The sequence below is a fragment of the Vombatus ursinus genome, unplaced genomic scaffold (assembly GCF_900497805.2).
Source record: "Vombatus ursinus unplaced genomic scaffold, bare-nosed wombat genome assembly UNPS02014789.1, whole genome shotgun sequence".
Lineage (NCBI taxonomy): Eukaryota > Metazoa > Chordata > Mammalia > Diprotodontia > Vombatidae > Vombatus > Vombatus ursinus.
Window position 1 is genome coordinate 18201868 of NW_020954567.1, and position 22784 is coordinate 18224651.

Genomic DNA, 22784 nt, shown 5'->3' on the forward strand with positions numbered 1-22784 from the left:
TGCCTAATCAATAACAGTTAATTATTTGTAATAATTAGAGGTGTATTGTGGTTTGCACAAAGCCAGCCACCTTTTTCTTATTTCTATACTAACATTCACACATGTCTAAACATTTACTCAGTGCTTTCAAACTCATAACTAGGAAGGGGGCTTTCTTTTTTCTAAAGTTCTAATTTAAGCTGCAAGTTTTTTTTCTTTGAAGCAATTTACATGTATAGGTACATGGTATCATATATATCTTTCCTTATACCTGTATGTCATTTTTTTCTTTAATTTTTTATTTATAACTTTTTGTCTGACCTTTGTCTCCCGCTGTTTTTATTTTCTACCCCTTTCCCATAAATTTCTTTGAAGGCCTTTTTCTTTCTTAACTGTCTTTCCTTTCCCTCTTTGAGGTGTGTCCCCTTTGGCCTGGCTTTTTCTTGGGAGCCTTTGGCAGAAGCATCTATCATTTAGACCCTGGGATGAAGGACATCCGTGCTTTGCCTGTTAGAATGAAGCGTTATGGCACTAGGCAGGTACTGGGAAAAATACAAGCTAGTCTCCTTCTACTTAATGTTTATTATGGAGCTACAGAAAATAATTGGAAGCTCCATTTCTGGTCAATTTCTATTTTTATACAGTGATGGTACACTGAATTCTTTCCATGTTTTATGGTAGATGTGCAGCACAGAAGAAAAACATGTGGTTCCTCTAGTAATTATCCATTTCCAAATGGTCTAAATTATAGCAAATATAAGGTAGCTCATTTAAAACATCTATTTACCACCACACTGCATTAAAGTGGAGCCGATTTTAATCAGGGCACTCCACAAACTGCAACTTTTAAAAATCAAACCCGTCCACATTTTAGAACAACTTCATTTTCTTTCTAGCTCTAGAGAAAAGCCCATTAACCAGTGTAATTTTATTACCCCCACATTCAGGGACACGCTCCTACAATGATGTGTAAATCTTATTCACCTGGAAATCATTATACCGAGACTCAGAACGGGGGGGGAGACCACATATCTTTCTCACATACTCATTAAAGCGAATTATCTTGCAGAGTGCCCAAGCAGGCCTGGCTCTTCATTCCTCCATTTCTCCCCTCCCATTACCGCCCCCTCCATCCCGAAGTCCTAAGTGCAGTCCGATGCATCACCGACGACTAGGACTTATGGGGCAGCCGCGGGGAGCCCCTAAGCACGAACTGAGTAGTCCTTAGAACCCGCGCTGCAACGGGACGTGTTTTGCACGGGTCTCGGAGGAGGGCTGAATCGTGGGGTGGGTGGGATCCTGCCCGCCTTGATTGCACGGAGATCAGGTAGTTAGGGAGGATGGCAATGGCACGCCGGTTCAACCTCCCGCCTCTGCAGCGCCCACCACACCCCGGCTGCTCCCACCGTGGAACCTGAGCGTCTCCCCATCCTGGTGGGTAATGGACCCCACCTCTCCTCTTTTATTGCAGTGGGGGCGGACTTTGCAGGTAGTTGTGGCTGCTCCCGCCTCGAGTCACGCGCAACAGCTACCCTGCCTGCAGTTGGACTCGTCCGCAGGAGGCTCGCAAGTGGGGTGGGGGGTGGGTGGGTTGGTTGGGGAGGCACGAGGGAGCCACCGCCTCCGCCCGGCGGCACGCACTCCCTCCCTCCTCCGCAAGCCCGAAAGGGCTCAGTTGGTGTCAGCGCGCGCGCGCGAACGTGCCCCGGGGCGCGCCCCCGCCCGCCGCGGGCTTCGGCCTCCTCCCTCCGCCTCCCGCCCCCCACCGCGCACTCCCACGCTCGCACATTCGGTCCCTCGCTCGCGCGCACCCTCCCCCTCCTCCCACCCCCTAGAGCGTCCGGGGTGGATCCTGCACACTCCCCTCCCCCGAGCGGCGGCGGAGGCGGCGGCGGCGGCAGCGGCGGCTGCTGGAACTGAATGAGAGATCGCGCCGGCGACGGTCGGGGAACGCTACCCCGGGAGGAGGCGGCGGCGGCGGCGGCGGAGCGGGAGGAGCGGCAGCGGCGGCAGGAGCGGCAGCCGCCCCCGGGCCGGCGTCGTGGTCCACCCGCTGAGGCGGCGGCTGCGGCCGCACAGGTTAGTGTCCGCCGAGCCGCCTGTGGGAGTGGGAGTGGGAGCGGGAGCGGGAGCGGGCCGCTCCGAGGGAATGGCGGCGGCGGCTCCTCTGCCCCTTCTACCCGGGGGCAGACGCCGCCGCAGCCGCAGCCGCCGCCGGCTGTTTATCTGCGGGGCCCAGGCGCGGCCTCGGCGCGGAGAAGCCGCGCTCAGGAAGGAGAGGGCTGCGGCGTGGGGGGGCGGAGCGAGCGGGGCCCCCTCCTCAGTGCCCCCTCCCCGCTCCCCTCCGCAGGCTGTCGCCGCCGTCCCCCTCCCCCAGCCGCCGGAGCATTGTCTAGGGAGTGACCTGGACGCTTCTCCTCCTCCTCCTCCCCCGGGGTGGCCACCACCGCCGTGCAGGTGTGCCGAGGGGGGAGGGAGTGTCCGGGCAGCCGGACCACGCCCCCCTCGCCAGACCCTTCGCCGCCTCCCCCCCCGGGGGCCGTGACCTGCTCGAAAGTGGGTCTCTGTCCCAGTCCTCCCACTCGCGCTCCGTCTGACCTGTTGCCCGGCTGCGCCCAGCCCCGGATCGCTCGTGTGCACCCCGCAGCCCCGGAGGCGGGCGGTCAGCCCGAATCTCTGCACCGGTAGAGGTCGGAGGGATGGGGGTGGGCACGCTCCTCCCTGCCGAGCCTCTTAATTAACACCCGAGCGGGGCACTTGTAGGAAGAGAAGGTTCCTGACTCATCTCAGCCCGAGTGGGCAAAGGGAGCCGTCCCACATTCCGTCGTAGTGGAGTGGCTGGGTCGGACCCCCTGGGGAGGGAGGGCTGAGCCGGGGTGTGGAAGGAGAAGCAGTGATGCTGCTGGCAGAGCAGCCTCCTTCTACCCTCTGGTTGAACCCCCTTTTCTGTAGGCACCGTAGGTTCGGTGCAGGCAAGGCCAGTTTCTGTGAACGTGGGCGTGTGTTTGGGAAGGAGCCGCGCGGTGATAGGAGGTACCTTAGTACAAATGCTAATCTGTTCGGCGAGCGGAGAGGGAAGGAGGAAGAAACAGCTTTGGTGGTAGACGGCCTGGAGGGGAGGGGGGGTCGAAACACTGCATTTCAGGTTGAGAAACACCGTATCTCGTATTAACTTCTTAAAAGATGAAGTGAGGGTATAAAATCGGAATCAAGAGTTTCATCTCTTTTGTGTCCTCGGTTTGTCTCAACCCTTTGGTTGCCATAGGGACCTTTGTTTACCAGTTGTCGGACTTTAGTGTGTTTATTTCCATAGACAATCTACTCTTGTGTTACTGGTTCTGTTTAAGTCTCTAGAATGACCATCACATCCTTTGAAAACGTTTCAATTCATTCTTGTAGGGTATTACTGTCACACAGGTCATAGCTTGTTGGCCACAAAGCCTTCCCCACCCAGTATAATTATGCTTATGAAAGTGCTGTCAAATAATAAAATAGTAAATATTAATGTTATTTTGGTGAGCACCTTACTGCCTACTATATAGCGTTGTTTATGAATGTTAAAACTGTTAATTTCCTGGAAATGACCTTTTCAACTTACATTCCTTGGATGATCTGTAGAACTTATTAGTTTCAAAGACTTGAAATAAAGGATATGAACTTTGCATATCATTTCAGATGTGTGAATGTAACATTTTAACTGATTTAAATTTAGTTCATTTTTCATGTAAGAAAGAAAATATTAAGATTGCAGACCTACATATTTTCACCATATTATTCCTTCCCCTGATACTTCTTGAATTAGAGAATACAAGTCCTTTTGAAACATGAAAATGTTGTCAGTCATTATTTGCAGATTTTTTCATCACAAATAAAATTGAAATATGAATTTCAAATTATAGTTTTCTCTCTGAGGAAGATTTAAACTTTATGATTGCTGTTGGTATGACTGACTTGAATGTCTTCACAAAAATCTAGTATACTTATTTGTATTTAAATCTCCACTAAGTTTTCTTTTGGATACGTGATGCAATTAAGGGTAGAAGCACTCATTTTGTGTCAGGAATTGTAACTAATTAGGAGATAAAACTGTTGTAACATAACTTAAAACAATTTGTATGTGTTAATATGAATGGAAGAAGATGTGGGATCCTGAAAACCAAAAAAAATCCCATTTTACTTTCAAGTCATTTGTTTAATGATAAAATACATGTTTAAAAAATAAAAGTTGTTTAATTACATCTTATGTTCTGAAAGGAAGTTCTTACAAGAGAACTAAATTATTAATTTGGTTTTTAAAAAATGCATTTTTATCTGATGTTTTGTTTCCAAGCATACAAGAAATTAACATACAGAATTGTGTATCATCCAACATTAGATAATGTGGATGATCAACATTTCTTTCCTGATTCACATGGTTTATGAAATATTTGTTTCAAGAATAATCTCATAATTTTGTACAGGGCCCTATTGGCATAATGTATAGAATGTACCATATGTGGGTATACCTTTATAGTCTTCATTTGTTTGTTTTTCTTCTCTGTACCATGAGGGTACTTTTCCATTGGAGTATCTAACCATTTTTCTGAGCCTCTGAATGGGTTACTTAAAAATTATGTGGATGAGGAAAATACACATGCATGTACATAAATATATGTGGGTGTGTGTGTATGTGATATTGAATAGCCAATGTTCCTATTTTTTAAAACCTCATAATTTTGTCTATTTGTGTACTGAAAATAATTACATGTGAGGTAGAAAGGTAATGCCTTCATATTTTTCATTCTTTTGCTTTTCTTCTCTGTACCATGAGGGTACTCTGTCATTGAAGTCTCTAACCATTGTTCTAATCTTCAGAAGGTTCACTTGAAAATTATATGAATGGGGGGAAATATACATGTGTATGTGTGAGTGTATATGTATTGAATATAAACTGTTTCTAGCCCATGAAATGTACAGACACTGATCTTTTCTCCCAGATTCTTCTAAATCACTAATTTTAGCTCAAATTATGACTATTTCCTCTCAGAGTTTCGAATTTCTGTTTTTTTTGGATATGTGAATTAACCTGTTGAATGACATTTCATTTGTTTTGAATTTTTTTCTAAAATACTTTAACTATGTGAAATGAGTTTTTTATAGTCTTGATTCTTGTAATAGTTCAAGGAGTTCAAGAACAAGGTATACTCAGATGAACACAACTTTTATGGATGTTAAATTATGTTTAGAATCTTGGGTTTTCATTTTATAACTATATTTAGATTAGAATTATGGCTTCATTCTGAACATTTTGTTTAGTTATTTAATGGGCCATTAACTTTTGGGGGGGGGGGGGGGGAGGATTATTGAAACATACTGGCAACTGAGGAGCTTCGTCATAGCATGACAACTGAGTCTTACCAGAAGTAGAGGAAAATGAAAACCTCACTGTAAATTGTTTTAATAGTATGTATGTTTTGATATTGATACTGATGTAATGTTTCTCTGTTATTACAGAATTAAGATTTGAAATTTGAAATTTTGGTGTCATTTTATAGTAACAAATTTTTTTTTAATACCCTCAGCTTTTTTGGTTTTAGGCCAATCTTTAGTACTATTGTATACTAGAAACAAAAACTAAATAATTTCAGAATTTTAAATGTATATAATGTAGAGTATATACTATACTCTATATTATACAGGTATATTTATACTTTATATTATATTATACATATTATATTGTATATTATGTTATACAGGTATATTTATATTCTATATTATACAGGTATATTTATACTCTATATTATACAGGTATATTTATACTCTATAAATATACAGGTATATTTATACCTGCCTTGTTAAAAGAAAAAATAATATCTGGAATAAATTTACCCATTCTTAGATAAAGTAAATGCCAGTTAAGGAATTTGGAAACTGTGTAACACTGTATCTGTGATTTGAATTGAGATGCCTCCTTTCCAATTTATATATGCCACCACAGAAAACTCTTAGTACAAGCTTTTGAATAATATTGTTCCTTGGAGCCAGAGACTTAAAATGAAACTCTCATCTTGAACTAATTAATATGTTTCCTATTTCCTCACTTTCCTGACTATTTTCCTTGAGTAGATTTCCCTGATGAGGTTGACTTTGTCGACAAAGTTGAACCTCTGTAATAGCAATCCAATAATATCTTGTTAAGACTATTCCTTTGTAAGATTTTCCAATATTCAGTTTTGTTTGGGATCTCCTTTATTCTTAGAATGAAAGTTTGTTCTTCTGCAAGTTTGTAATTGATATGAAGACTACCTTTAGCTTTGGAAAGTGTTATTTCTGAAGGAATTCTTTTGTTACAGGTGTTTTCAGGTGCTGATATTGTAGTATAGATATTTCCAGACTTAACTTTTGGAGCTGGTAGAGAACTTTTGGAATGTTAATGCTGACTTTGACATCTTAGCAAGAAAGGACTTTGCCAAGACCTTTAGCTAACTATGAAGTTGAAACTTCTTATGAATGCTTCCGAGAAAATGAAGATAGCCTGAACTCAAACAATATTAAGTGGAGTTGATATATTTTTAGGATTTTTAATTATAATTTTCTTTCGCCTCATAATCTTTATTTTTATATTCAGTTTTAATACTCTGTGTACCTCTTTGCCAGAGGTAATTGGAGAATGTTTTCCCATTTAAAGTTAGAGAAACTAAAGTCTTATGACTGTCCAGAATTACAAAGGAATCATTTGAGTCCTCAGACTGTTTCAAATTATTATGCTACATTAAGTATTTTGCCAATATCTGGATTCCTGAAAAATCTTTCTATACCAAATGCTGAGGGGAAAAAAGGCATTTCTTATCTCAGGAGGTATCAGTTCCTTTAAATCTTCTTTCTCACATCTAGCCCTCTGATATTGATTAATGCATTTCTCTAATATAGTTTTGTAAATCTGGCTTATGCACACTTTGGGGAAGGATCATATCTCTGACAGGCAGAAAAAAGTTATGTTCCACACTGTTGGCAAAGTAAATTATGAACAGTGTGTACATACACATAGTGGTATTTAGTAAAGATTTGTTGATTTTTTTAAATTACCGAAATTAAAAGTATTGATAATAGTTTTCAATGTTGTCTTAATTTCCTTAAAGGAAGAGTATGATATAGTAGAAAGAAAATTGGTCAGTCAGAAGACCCAGGTTCTACTTTGCCAGTCTGAATTATGTTTCCCACCCACTGAATTTATGGGATTGTTAAATGTGCTTTGCCTTTTTTGGTCTCCAGTTATTCTTTGAACTGATAGACTTGAATTGCCTGATCTCTAAAGTCACTTTCTTTCCGTAAATTTAAAATAAAAGAGAAAATGCAGTGGGAAATTTTGTAATATCATAGTTACGTGAATAAATAGGCCATACTATCGGTGTTCTTGTACTTACAAGATAGAAAACTCTGATCATCTGTAACCAGCTACATCTAGAAACCAAGAACTTAGAATTGAAAGGGATCTTAAAGATCAATTCAATCCAGCCCCTTCATTTCACAGATAAAGAAACGGAGACCCAGCAAGAGGAAATGATATTCCCAAAGTAACACAGGTAAATAGTAAATCCAGGTCTTCTGAATCCACATAGGTTCTTTCCACTCTACCACACAGGTTTCCAATCATGTTATTTTTAAAATCAACTCATTAAGTGATAGATTTCATTGATTTTTCTAATACTGTGTAATCCTAGTTGATTATGATAAAGATTCTATTTTTGTAAAAGTAAACATTAAGTTCATGAGTCAATAAGTTATAAGCATTCAAAATATAAAAGGCAACCCCCATTTGACTAAAATACTTATTTTAAAAGGTAGTATCTACTTATTCAGTATCAGCATCACCAAAAACAAAGAAAATTCAATTTGTAACCAACTATAGTTGAAAGAGTAGAGCCAGTGTAGTGATGGTGGAGGGATTGGAGGTCATGGTGAGGAAGCCGACTAGAATTAAGGTCCCCATAAGTTGTATGGAAAGATGTAAAGTTAAAAGATTATGAGCAGAGAAAAGAATTTCAGATTTCATGAACAAGGAATTTGAACATTTGTGAGTGATGGCAAGATCAAGAGTATGACCGTTTTTTGTGTATCTGAGATAATGAGGAGTAGGTCATGGAAATTGAATAGATTGAGGAAATAAGAAGTTAGAGTACAATTGAGGAAACTTCACTATGTATGTTGAAGACTCCTAGTGTATAAGAGTTTTGGTGAAGAGAGACTTTGAACTAGGTACTGAATTCATGAAGGTAAAAAGGATGATGCCCTAGAGATTGATAGACAATGACCACCAGGATTTGGATTAGTGAATACATTTGATTAGCATGGGTCTCATAGGAGGAGAGGTTTGCTAATTGATAGTGGTAGAGGGAGAGTCTGGAAGTGGAAAGCCAAGAGTATTAGATTCTTTCACCATGACCAGTGATTTGGGGGGATATAAGTGAAAGAAAGTACAGCTAAGACTGGAAAGGGTAACCAGGAAAGCTAGGTCATCATGAGGGAGACAGGTCATACTGAATGACAGAAGAGGAAAAAGGTGAGAAAGGAAAACATTTAAGATGGAAGCAAGTGAAACTATGGAACAGACATTCCAGAAACCACAGTGGAAGGGGTGGGTAGATTTCAGATGGGTCATTCGGGAGTTAAGGTTGAGGAGGATGAGAAAGTGGAAATGGGCAGTTAGGAATGAGAAATGGGGTTTGTACAGAGAACATGAGGTTTTTAGAATCACAGGGATAGGAAGAAATGAGTGGGTAGAATTATGCTAATCATTAAGGAATGAGTCCTGGCAAAGTATCTGTAACTGGAGAGAGCTGTTGAAAGAAGAAGATGATTAGACTGTTGAAGGTCCTTCCTTGAGATCCAGTTTTATTACAGGAAGGCTCAGTAGTCCCATAAGGCCCACCTGGAGGCAGTTAGGTGGTGAGCTGCGCCCTGAGTTAGGAAGACCCAAGTTCAAATTCTCTCCACTTAACTTCTTCTTGCTCAGTTTCCCCAGCTGTAAAGTGGGGAATAATAATAGTACCTACCTTGCAGGGTTGTTGTGAGGATCAAATTGGATAATATTAGTAAAGTGCTTAACATAGGGCCTGGCACATAGTAGGTGCTTAATAAATTTTTGCTTCCTTCCCACCTTTCAGCAATCAGGAGTGTGTGAAAGGTAGAATCTAGGTGAGTCCTGTCAGGAGGCAAGTAGTGGCAATGGATTTGGTTTTACATAACCTCTGGAGCACTGGAAAAGGCTTAGGGGTAAAGACCAAGACTAGAAGGTAGATGACTGGATCCCAGATCCCAGGCTAATGCTGAGGTCCTGCAGGGAATTAGCACAATGCTAAGGCTACATGCTTGGGGCTCTCTCTTACAGGAAATCTTCCAAATTGTTATTGAATTATTAGTGAATACTTTTTGCTTTTCGGATTTCTCTCTGTTTAAAGAATTTATATTCTTGAGAGCCTCCTCTTCCTGGATTAACTTCCTTCTGGAAAGTGAGGGGAGTTAATCTATGGAAGCTTACCTATATTTTCTTTGAACCCTTTGAAATCTACTCTCCCAAACTATCAGGTGCATGTCGGACTTTACTTTGTCTTTTTTTCCCATTTTATATCACATTCTAAGATGAAGTGGTCACCTCTCCCCAAGAATTCCTGTCATTTACTCCCCAGCAACCAGTTCTTGTTGGTGAGAAAATAAGATCCACAACAGAATTTTTCCTTGTTTGGTCCTCTGTTTCTTGAAGTGTGAAATTGTCAAGGAATTATTAGTTACTGTGCTTTTGGCAGAGAAGTATAGTTTAAGAAAAGATGTCCACATAATGCAAAACTGAATTTTTTTTAGATAGATTTTTTTTTTTAGTATCACTTGGATTTTTCCTTTTTTTTTTTTGGCTAGGCAATGGGGTTAAGTGACTTGCCCAGGGTCACTCAGCTAGTAAGTGTCCACCTAGCTGCCCCCATCACCTGGATTTTTCAATGCCTCCCTTATAGTTAGTCTTTATAATAAAGAATTTAAAAAGAAAAAAAAATCCTCAAAACTAACCAACCCATAGAAAAAGTCTGACATTTATTGTCTTCAGTGTTCCATAGTTGTTAGGATTTGATTCATACTCTGTTGAATCTCATTTGGCCTCAGAGGTTGCATTGAGTGCATAGTCATCTGCAAACAAATTGAGCACCAACTCTCCCTCCACTTTAGTCTTGGCTTGGAGGCTTTTTGAGTTGAACAATTTACTGTCAGTGCAGTAGCTGATCTTGACGTTGTTTTCATCCTCATTGAAGGCATCCAACAACATTGCTGAATACATCATGCTAAAAAGCATAGGAACAAGCACACAACCTTGCTTTACTCCTTTGGTGCCTGGGAAAGCACAAGATCATTGTCCATTATTCAGAACTCATGCAAGCATGCTGTCGTGAAACTTGGTTATGATACTCATGAACTTCTTCTGGCAACCAAATTTAGCCTTGAGCTTCCACAAGCCCTCACAACTGACAACATCAGAAGCTGTGGTCAGATCAACGAATGTTGCGTACAGACTGCTTGTGCTAATTTTTACCTGACAGTTAACACCCCAACTATCGCCAGACTATCCATATGTGGATCATCGGTCACAGCAAATGGAAAAGTTTTGAATGCTGTGGATAAGTTCACTTCCCTTGGCAGTATATTTTCCAGGGATGTACACATAGATAATGAGGTTGATGCAAGCATTGCCAGAGCCAACTCAGTGTTTGGGAGAGGCCAGGGAAAGTGTGAGAGAGAAGAGATATTAGGCATTCTACAAGACTATTGTGCTGACCTCATTGTTGTATGCTAGTGAAACCTGGACAGTGTACCAACACCTATACTGGCCGCACGCCGACCTTCTGCCAGCCGTACGCCGGTACCCACTCCTTCTATAAGGAGCACACTACCAGAGTCTTACTCACACTCGAGTCTTCGGTCCTCTGCCGGATCACCACACAGAGACGAGCCATCTGGAGGCGCCAACACCAGAGCTTTATTCAGAGGCCAACACAGCAAGCCATCATAACAAGCCCAAGCAGCAAGGCCAGAGCAACAGGGCAGGAGCCAGGAGAGCGCGTGTGATCTGACCATGCTTGTTCCTAAAAACCTACCTAGCCCCTCTTCCCCAGCCCGCTTACTAGCCAATGATTGTAGGGTCAGATACTGGAAGGGGCTGTCTGAGTTTAGCACACGAAGGGGGAGGGAATGACGTAGGAGGCTAGGACCGGATATTGGAAGGAGGGGTCTGGGATTAGCGCATAGACAGAGTACGTGACCTAGGAAGTCAGACTCAGACACTGGGAGGAGGGGTCTGGGTCAGTGCTGCACAAAGGGACCCAGGAAGTCAGGAAGGTCACAAGAGGCGTCTGGGGATGACGTTGCATATAAGGAGGGGACTAAGCAAAGGGAACTCAGTCCTCTGCCATCCCACTCCCACGTGGCACCGCCCCTTGCCTCAGGAGCTCAAGCTCCGGCTACTTCCTTGTACCCAGCTTATCTCACAAAGCATTGCCCATTGCCTCGGGGCTTCTCCGTATCCAGCCCAACCCAGTTCACCACGACTCTGCCTACCACAGCCCCTGCCTCGACTTCCAAAATACCCAGATCTTACCCTACCCTTGCCTCAGCGCCCAACCTGGTAGCTGCCAACATCAGACAGTCCCTCACAAACACCATGCCAGGAAACTGAATCACTTCCATTTGAATTGTCTTAGGAAGATTCTGAAGATCACCTGGCAAGATGAGCTTCTGGACACTGGAGTCCTATCTCAAGCTGAACTTCCAGGCATTCAAACTCTACTGCAGAAAGCACAACTCCAGTGGGCTGGCCATGTTGTTCAAGTGCCAAGTGTCTATTTGCCTAAAAGACTATTTACATAGAGCTCACACAAGATAAACTCTTACATGGAGGTCAGAAGAAGCAATATGAAAACACTTTCAAAGTCTCTCTGAAAAACTTTGCAATTGATTGTGTGACATGGGAGACATAGGCAAAGGACCGTCCCATGTGGTGTGCCTGCGTCAAAGATGGTGTTGTGCTCTATGAGCAAAGCAGAATTGCAGTAGTTCAAAAGAAATGTGAGATGTGCAAATTTAGACATCTCCACTCCAAATGTTCATATGAACTATTTGTGCCTGACTTGTGGTAGAGCTTTCCAAGCTTGTATTGGTCTGATCAGCCACAGTCAGACGCTTGTATTTTTTGCCCCTGACATAGTGATGTTATATTGGTCCTCTTCAAACACAGAGGACAACACCAACTTGTTAGGATGGAAAAAGATAATTGTTCATGAAACCATGAACCTACTCTGTAGAGGTTTTTTTTTCTTTTAAAGTATATATGTCAATTTTAACATGGCAATACAAACCCAAAGCAGAGTTTTAAGTGCCATAAAAGGTTACAAAATGTTAGAATTTTAAGAAGAGCGATAGTTTCCTGCCAGAAGGAATCTTGGAAGATTCTCTTGAGGAAGTAGCTTTTGAGTTAGACCATGAAGGATAGGTCAAATTTCAGTAGGTTAAAGTGGAGGCAGGGAAGGGGAAGGGCACTTTAGGCAAAGGAATAAGCATGAACAAAGATATGGGATTGGGAAAATACAGATAATATTTTGGGGATTAGTCAATTGGTCCAGTTTAGCTGGAGCATAAAGCATGAAAAGGCAGTGGGGAGTCATTGAAGATTTTTGAACAGAAGGCAGCATATTACAGTAGAAAGTGTTGGATCCCCAGAGGAGCTGGGTTCCACTTATGGCTGTGCCTCAGGCAATTCTCTAAGACTGTCAGTTTTAGAACATTTGCACAGCTGCATTGACATATATCGAGTTTCCTCACCACAAGTTCCCTTTACCAGTGAAATCACAGGTCAAGACAAAGAACTGGAAGAATGGTTGCCCTGACAAGCTATATCAGAAATTAGGTATGATCCCAAATATCAGATTGTTTAAGATTTTATCCTAGACTTACTTTTGTACTTGTTTTTAAATATTCTTAAATGACCCAGATTTAGGGTCAGGATCAGGCTTCAAACCTGCTCTTGTGGAAGTCTCATATAATTCCTTCAATTGATTGTATGTTGATTAAATACTTATATTAGTATTGTTTGACCACCTTTTTACAATTGAGTCCTAAAGTTTATCTAAGTCAAAATATTTGTTTCTGATTGTTTAACCAAGCTTGCCATTTCTTTTTAGAATTAGATTAGATTACTTTGACAGAATTTGTTCATTGGTATTGATTCTTGTCTAGTTGCAGACTTCTCTTTCATAGCATATGAAAATTTTGATATATTACTACATTTTTTTCAAGATGTCTAATAAGTCTTAAATATGTGTGTGGTAGAGTGTGTAATATTCCATTTGTCCTCTAATTCTTGAAAATCATTGCTTGTGACACTTTAAAGACATACTTAAGTACCTTTTGTTGTTCAGTTTCAGTCATGTCTAACTGTTTGTGACCCCATTTGGGGTTTTCTTGACAAAGATACTGGAGTATCTTTTCCTTCTCCAGCTCCCTTTACAGATGAAGAAACTGAGGCCAACAGACTTAAGTGACTTGCCCAGGATCATACAGCTAGGAAGTGTATATCGTCAGATTGAATTTAGGAAGACATCTTCCCTGACTGCAGGCTCTGCACTCTATCATTGCACCACCTAGCTGCACTTAGGATTCAAATTGTTAGTAGGATATAGGTTTGAGCATTTTGTCCCTATCTATTTAAGGGTTACTTCCTACTTTCTTATTCCAGTTGTTGACTTCTGTAGTTGTTAGAGCTTTTCGTAACCTATTTAGTGTGCCGAGTTGTCTGACACCTAAGATAGGGCTCCCTCCCATATGCTTTCTTGCAGAAAGAGAATCTATATATAAAAACATTTTTTTCCAAATAGTATTCTTTGTGCATGAACCAGGGTTTTGTGCAAAATTTTGATTGTGGTGGTACTTTCCCCTCAAATATCTTTACTACAGGATATTAGAATATTAGAGCTGGAAAGAATTTTGGAGATTAACTAATCTAAGTCCTTCATTTCACAGATAGGGGAACCGAGGCCCAGAGAAGTCGAGTAACTTGTTTATAGTCATGTTGCTGAGAAATGGAACTGAAACTCTAACCCAGCTCTCTTTTCATCCCCTTGTATTGACTCTACATAGTCTTCTAACTTGTTCCCCAACTAAATTACTAAGATAAACACTTAAAACCCTGATCTGCTGAAACACTGTATTCACCAAGTAAACTGTTAAGTCCTAACTTTGATTTTCCATTATTGTAGGGTAACTTCAATGATTTAATTCTCCCTTGAACTATACAGCATCCATCTTATAGTAGTTCTCGATTTCTGGGGTTACTCCTAAATTATTCCTGGAGTCCTTTGGAGCAAATAAAATCAGGTCCCAGCCTATCTTCTAGGGCACTTTTGGATTGGAGGGTATCCCTTGTGTCTCTTCCAGGTTGGATTAGATTGATAGTCTCAGGATTAGGCTGGAATCAGATTGGTGTCTAGAGATTAGGAAGCAGTGACTTTGTAATATAAATTTCTTTTTATTTTTCACTATTGTAGAGTTGATTCTATATCACAGCAGGCTAAGTGTTTTTGTCTGGGGTTTTCAAGGTGAAAGACTAGAATGTGTGTTAGGTTCAAACTGTTTAACTCAGGTCTGCACAACCTGCAGCCTGTGGCTAGCCAAAGGATTTTGAGTGGCCTGTGAAATGTAGAAGAAAACATCCTTTGTATGTGGAGGAAAACCTTTAGCACGATTCAAGTTGTACAGACCTGATTTAACTTATACTTTCACCTGAGTTCTTTTCCTTTTTGGTTCTATTATCTTATTGTTTTATTATTTTATTGTCTATACCTATTATATTGCATATAGTATTATGCACATATGCATAATATTGCATGTAGTAATGTTGAGTTGAGGTAAACTTTGATTTGGAAGAACTTCCTAACAGAGGTGTCCCATAGGAGAATTGACCACCTTGTTGTTTGGTAGTAGAACACCCATCCCTGCAGGTGTTTAAGCAGAGGCTTGGATACAGCCAGATGTTGTTCTTCATGTAGGAGTTGAACTAGCTGTTCTCTAAAGTTACCTTCTAACTATATGTTTTCTGCCTTTATTTCAGCAAACATTTATCAGGTTCAGAACACTATATAAAGTATGCTGAGGGAAATACAAAGGTTACTATGTTTTCCGTAACATAAAAAGAAAAACTTTTCCTGTAAAGGAATTGTCATTTATTCAAATGTCTGTGATAAAATTGGAACATAAATGCATAGGAGTAGGAAAAGTCATTTCCCACTGTGGAAGATCAGGAAGGCTTCTTGAGTATGCAGCATTTAGACTGTCTTGAAGGATGGGTATGATTTCAGTGCAGAACAGGTGGAAGGACTATTGTAAGCAAAAGCATAGAAATGGTAAAGCCTATTACATGGGAAATGATAGTCCCAATTTGAATTCTTAAGTAAAAAGAGGAATGTTGTGAGAGAAAACTAGAAGAGAGCAGTGATATTTGATAATGGAGGACTGTAAATGCTAGGCTAAAGCTTTTGGAATTTTTTTCTATAGCAATAGGAAACCATTGAAATGTTTTGAGATGAGGAGTGATATTACATCTGTACATAAAAGTTTAGCGTAACCCTTTTATAGCAGGTGCCTTGAAGGGAGGCAGGGAGACCAGGTAGGAGGCTGTGTCAATGATCAGAAGTAATGAGAGCCTGAACAAGAGCGGTGGTAGTGGAAATAAATGGAAAGAAAAGGAAGGAATTTTAGAGAGTGGGATCAGTAGGGTGTAGGAATTTATTAGATGTGGAAAGGAGTCAAATATGATTGTTTATTTAAAAAAATACATTTTATTGATGGCTTTTTCCCCCCTTTACATTATAGTATTTTCTAGGGGGGAAAACTCTTCTATCTCTCTAACCTTGGCTCATACTGGGTTGACCCTTTCCTTGTGACAAAAAAACATTTAACTGAAACATCAAGCCAGTTAGAATGTATTAAATACCTACTATGTATCAGGTACTGTGCTAAGTGCTAAGGATATAAAGAGGCAAAAACAGTCCTTGCTCTCAAAAAGCTCACAATGGGGAGGGGGGAGACAATGTAGAAACAAAATACATACAGGATAAATTGGAGATAATCTCAAGAAAGGCATTAATGTAAGGAAGACTTAGAAAGACTTCTTAAAAAAGGTAGAATTTTATCTGAGACTTGAAGAAAGCCAGGGAAGGCAGGTGGTAGAGATTGAGGGAGAGAGTTTAAGGCATGGGAAACAGCCAGTGAAAATGCATGGAGTCTGAAGATGTTTGTACAAAGAACAGCCAGGAGGCTTGAGTCACAGGACTGAAGAGTGGGGGGAGTAAGGTATAAGAAGACTGAAAATCTCTGTATGTGTACACAGGGAGAGACAATGAAGTTTATTGAACAGGAGAGTGACGTGGCCACACCTGTACTTTAAAGTGGAAGACCCTTTTGATAGCTGAATGGAGGTTGTAGTGGGAATAGACTTGAAGCAGGGATATCCACTAGAAGGTTATTGTGATAGTTCAGGAGTGATAGAATCCCTAGGACTTGGCAGCAGAGTGTATCTGTGAAGTAAGAGTGGAGAGTCAAGGATGACTCACTTGCCACTCAGGTTGTGAGCCTTGAGTGACTGGCAGGAACATGGTGCTCTTGGCAGTAATAGGGAAGTTAGAAAAGAGGGAGGGTTTGGGGGGGAAAAATGAGTTTGGTTTTAGACATGATGAGTTCAAGATGTCTGTGCATCATCAGTTTTGATGTCTTAGTGCCTAGTTGGAGATACTAGACTGAAGCTCAGGACATAGCTTAAGACTAGATAAATATATCTAAAAATCATCCACGTAATTGATTATAATTGATTATGATTGAATTCATGGGAACTGATGAGATCAAATGAAATAGTATAGTAGGAGAAGAGTGAGTGGACATGTAGGAGACATGTAGGAGAACCAAGAGAGAGCAGTCAAGAAAACTTAAGGTAGGAGAGAATATTCAAGAGAGGAGAATGAACAGTGTCAGAAGGTGCAGAGAAGCCAAGAAGGATGAGGACTGAGAAAAATTGATAATTTTGGAGAGAGAAATTTCAAGTGAATGTTAAGATTAGAAACCAGACCTCAGAGACTAAAGAACTCTTTTTTAAAGGAGCATGGCCATATATGGGAGGAGAGATACAGGACAAGAAGGGGGGAGGGGTCTGAGAGTGGGGGAGACCTCGGTATATTTGTAGGCAGTAGGTAACCAGTGGGCAGGGAGAGACTCAATGTTAAAGAGAGTAGACATGATAGAGGGGGCAGTCTACTGGGAAAGTCAATCAGTATGATTGACTGGAGAGAACTGGGAAAATCCAGGAAGAAGCATTTGGAATATAAACTCAAATAATAAATGATCATTTATTAAGTGCATGTTATATGTCAGACTCTGCCCTACGCATTGGAGAGAGAAAGACAAAAATGAAACCATTTCTGCCTTTGTGTACCTTACATTCTGTAGAAGGTGACAACATGTAGGACATGGACACATATGTATGTATATAAATGTATATACGAAGTAAAAGTGGACAAAGCTCTTCAAAGATCTTACACCTTAAATTGTATGGAATAATAGAAGTTCAGAGGAAAGGGAGGTCAATTAGGTAGAATAGACTGTGAAGACTTCATGAAGGAGAAGGAAATTTAACCAGGTAAGATTTAGGTGGAATGATTATAGGATGATGGAAACAGGGAAGAAATGTTTAGGGATAAGTGTAGGGTGTTTATGAGACTGACTTACATAAAGTGGGAGCAAATACTTAGGAGTAAAATAATAGAAGGAATGATAGGAATCAGTCACTAGTTGATGCTCCACATAACATAAGTGAGGACACTGAGACTTTGAGGAGCTAAATGACTTTCTCAATCAACAAGCGTTTATTTAAAAATTCTTTATTAATATCTTTTGTTTTTATATTACCTAAGTTTCCCATTGTATCCCATCACCTCCCAAAGAGCTATTCTGTGTAACAAAAGAATTTTTTAAAAGAAAAAGGAAGAGAAAAAACATGAGTAAAACTGATCAATACCTGGAAAAATCTGAAAATATATTCAATGTTCTATATTCATGGAACTTCCACTTGTACAAAAGAGTGTATATAACGAGTTTCATTTCTTTTGGCCCATGCTTGTTCTTTGTAAGTTTGTAACGTTCACTTTTGATTTGTGGTTATTTACATTGTTGTAGTCATGCATATTGTTTTCTTGGCTTTGCTTACTTCACTTTGCATGAATCCATGTAAATCTTTCCGTGCTTCACTGGGTTCATTTTATTAGTCATTCCTTACAGCACAGTAACATTATGTTCTTATGCTGTGGTTTGTTTAGCCATTTCCAAGTCAATGAGTATCTACTACAATCTTTTTTTAAGTGCTTACTACTGTGCCTTGGGGATAAAAATACAGGCAAAAAAAAGTCCTTGTCTCAAGGATTGTGTATATTCTACTGGAGGAGACAACATTTAAATAACTAAATACATATAAAATATGTACAGAGTAGATGGCAGGTGGTGTGCAAGAGTGACATTGGAACTGGGAAAGGCTTTCTGCAGAAAGTATGTCTCTTTCCACAACTTGTGTCCATCACCTCTGTTTGTCAGGAGGTGGATAACATGCTTACTCAAAGGTTTTCTGGAGACATGGTTGGTCATTACTTTGATCAGAGTCCTTAAATTTTTCAGAGTTGTTTTCTTTATAGTATTGTCCTTTTATAAATTGTTCTCCTGGTTCTGCTCATCTTACTCTGCATTAGTTCCATTATTTCTTATAGCACAATAATGTTCTATTACATGAGGTCCCTTAGATTATAGTTCCACACACACACACACACACACACACACACTTTTAATCTTTCTTTCAAGATAAGGAAATTTGTTTTGCTTATGACTGTGCTGTCATTGGTGGTTGCTGTTGTTGGGCGGCTAGGTGGCTCATTGGATAGAGCTCTGGGCCTGGAGTCAGGAAGACCTGAGATCAAATACAGCGTCAGACTCTTACTAGCTGTGTGACCCTGGGCAAGTCACTTAACCCTGTTTGCTTCAGTTTCCTCATCTGTAAAACGAACTGGAGAAGGGAATGGCAAACTCCAGTATCTTTGCCAAGAAATCTCCAAATAGGATCACAAAGAGTTGGACTTTACTAAAATGACCAAAAAACAACAATGCTCTTAACAAAACATGTATATGTGTGTTTGGTTGAACCCTTCTTTGTCTCTTTCTCCTCTTCATCCATATTTTTTTACTCTTGTTCTTAGGTACTCCATTTATGAGAAACAGCAGGTTCCACTCCCTTCTTCCTCCTTTCTATACAACTAGTATTTCTGTTCCTACTTTTATTCCCTCTTCTCTTTTTCTTCTTTAGAACCTTCAGAAAAGAACCAATCTACTCTTCATGGCCTATGTTTTTCTTAATTCCCTTAGTGCCTGTTTTTGAAGATATTAAGGTTCTAAAATTCTTTTTTCCCTAATCAGAATGTTAGCACTACATCATCACACATCTTTTAATTGCTTGAGTAAATTTACCTTTCTGTGCTTTGCTGGACTATTGTATTTGTTTTTCAAAGTTCCTACTCAGCTTTGGACTTTTCATCAGAAGTATTTGGAAGTCTTCTTCCATTATAGATCTGTTTTCTTTTCTTTTTGGCAAGACAATTGGGGTTAAGTGACTTATCCAAGGTCACACAGCTAGGAAGTGTCAAGTGTCTGGTCTGAGGCTAGATTTGAACTCAGGTCCTCCTGACTCCACGCCCGGTGCCACCTAGCAGCCCCTGTGTTTTCTCATTACATGTTTTGATCATTATTTGTTCTGGTGGGAACTAAAGGGTTCTAGAATAGGTGTGTGAGAGCTAGAACAGTTTTCTGAGTTTGGAGATAACACTTCACCAGATTTGCCACAGTAGAGATGAATTTTTTGGACTGGGCAGCTCTTGAAGACCATCTACTAAGATGTGAATTGGTTACAATCTGCATTGGTGAAGGAAATACCCACATTGATAACCAGGGATAGAGTGCCACCTAAGATGAGCCATTAAGAATATTTGTCTGGAGTCATAAGCAGTCAGGTTGATAAGCATTTATTGTGTGCTTACTATTTACCAGGCACTGTGCTTAACATAGGTTCTTAATCTAGGGTCCATGAACTTAAAAAAAAAAAAATTTTTTTTTGCTAACTATATTTCATTATAATTTATTTTCTTTGTAATATGTGTTTTATATATGTAAAAACATTTTTCTGAGACAGGGTCCATAGGCTTCATTAGATTGCCAAAGGAGGAAGTACATGATAATATGACAATACTATCTAATATTTATCTAGCCCTTTAAGGTTTATAAAGCACTTAATATATGTTCCTTCCAGAACTCTTGGTCTAGAGTCTTAGCACCCTGAACACAATATGATTTTAAAGTTAAAAGAAAGGAGGAAGGTGAACATTGGTTACATAATGCTGCCAAGCCTCATGCCATAGAGAGTAGCAGGTAAAACTTAGGAAGAAGAATAGCAGAACAGAAGATAAGTGATTCATGGGAGCACCGTATAAAATGTGAGCCAGCAGTTAAAACCCATGACTTCTAGCTACACATGCATAAAGTACTGGTAATAAATAGTTGATTAGAAAACCTAGTGCAGGAGGGCAAATTTGACTTCATAGGTATCACTGATATTTGGTGAGATGGGACTTCTGACTGTAATATGAACCTGAAGATAAAACTTATTCAAAAGGAACAAAATAAATAAAAGCGCCAGTGGAGTAGCAGTGCATGTTAAGAAGATGAGTTCAGTGAAGGAAATCCAGGATCTTGAAGGGGATGACAGGGAAGATGTTGGAAGGGAAGCCTTTTTGGATGAGGATCAAAGGATGCAGAAGCAATACTGTTGTGGAGGTATGTTACCTATAGACCTTCTGGACAGAAAGAAGAAATGATTTTGGGAAGTGTCACAAACTTAACATAGATATGAAAGATTGTAATAATCTAGAAAGTCAACTTTCTAGACATCTGCTGGTGTATTTTGTACTTTGCCAAAAGTAGAACATCTAATAAATTTGTGATTTGTCTTAATGAAAATTTTGCCTTTTAAAGAGTAGAAGGGGGAAGTGACAAGGGGACATGCTAAAATGGACCTTATTTTGAGTGATCAAGGAATGGTTAGTTGCTAAAGTAGGAATGCGGGAGTAAATGACCAGTCTGTTATATGGATTGTGATATAGGGGAGGGAAGCCAGGAATGGTATGACATAACATCCTAGATTTTTGAAGAATAGAGTTCAGATGGAGCTTCGAAAGAGTATGTGGGATCTAGTGAAATAAATTCTGTAGGGATAATCCGCTTAAGAAGGTTGCCTCTCAATAATTAGATTCTAAATAAATAAAGTGATTTTGATGAAGAAGAAGTGGGAGTAAGCGATGTTAGGGACATGTGGGAGATGAATGTGATGTGGGCTAGAAATGCAGGGAAGGGGAGTCACCATGGTTTCCTGCTTCAGCAGTGCTTGTACAGAGCTGCTGCTTGATTCCCAGCAAGAGCTGCCCTTAGTCATTTCTCTATTTTCACCTTCACTAAACAGCACTCCTCTATCCTACCATTAGAGCAGCAGCCATCAGCCTCATCCACCCCTTGCATCCACCATGATGATCTTGTTGTCCTTCACAGGTGTGAAAGCCTTCAAAGGCCATCATCAGCCTATATAGATTAGCCTGGCATACTATGCCTCTTACCCTTTCTTGACTTACTACTTCAGCTGGGACGTGGTACTGAAAAACTTGTCATATATATATAATTTTTTTTTTTTAAGGCAGTGGGGTTAAGTGACTTGCCCACGGTCACACAGCTAGTAAGTGTTATCTATCTGAGGCCAGATTTGAACTCAGGTCATCCTGAATCCAGGGCTGGTGCTGTATCCACTGTACCATCTAGCTGCCCCCGTCACATATTTTTTACACTAGTCCCTTTAGAGTGAACATGTTGAGAAGTTTTTGAAACTTTAAAATCAACACGGTGGCTGAATTTTCCTTCAGGACATAAAAAAACCAGACCAAATCCTAGCATAGCTAGGATTCTAGTGTACTGAACTTGTGAAAAATGTCAAATCAGTCATTAATGGAATTGCAAAAGCTAGCAGCTGACCTTCCATATTTATGTGATTTCATTGAAACTCATTACTTGGATGAATAGATAAAATCCATCAGAGAACTGGGTGATCATGTAACTGACCTGCACCAAATGGGGGCCCCCACTGGAATGTTTTTTTTAATAAGCATACCTTTTGAGAGAGTAACAACCTCAGCCTAAACCTGGTTTCCCCGGCAACTGTAAACTGTGGGTGTGACTCCTTAGTGTCTTTCGTTGCATGTGTATTTTGGTTCTTTGGTTTTATAATATCTTCCAAAAAATGCCATCGCTTACATCCCAATAAAATGACTTGATACTAATGAAAAAAGATTGATTGTGGCTTTATAGAAAACTTACTGACTGACCAACTGACATTTTAGAAAGTCAAATACAGAAGATGGGAACTGGAGCAAGTATCTGGGAATACATGCAGAAGAATAGAGTCTTCCTGCAAGGATACTGTCAGTGTTATAATTCTAATGGACTAAGATGGTTGCTACTAAGGACTGCGAAAAATACTTCATTTTTTGTTTGAGAGCCAGAGAAGGAGCAAAGAAAGAATAAGACTGCTGCTTATGGTGGATTTGACAATAATGGTAAGAAGATGGCTTGACAATGGTTTGACAATGATGGTAAGAAGATTGAACTACTAA

At 40.3% G+C, this 22784-nt stretch overlaps 1 protein-coding gene across 4 annotated transcripts in view; it reads left to right on the top strand.

The window, feature by feature from the left end:
* The first annotated feature begins 728 nt into the window (after positions 1-728).
* Positions 729-22784, top strand: part of RALGPS2 (Ral GEF with PH domain and SH3 binding motif 2) — a 216654-nt gene continuing 194598 nt past the window's right edge. For 3 of the 4 annotated variants that reach the window (XR_003569635.1, XM_027868449.1, XM_027868451.1), the window contains exon 1: positions 2002-2058. The gene's annotated coding sequence lies outside the window, so the exon portion shown is untranslated. Of the gene's footprint in view, positions 1414-2001; positions 2059-22784 lie in introns of those variants that run through there. The other variant, XM_027868450.1, reaches the window with a different exon arrangement.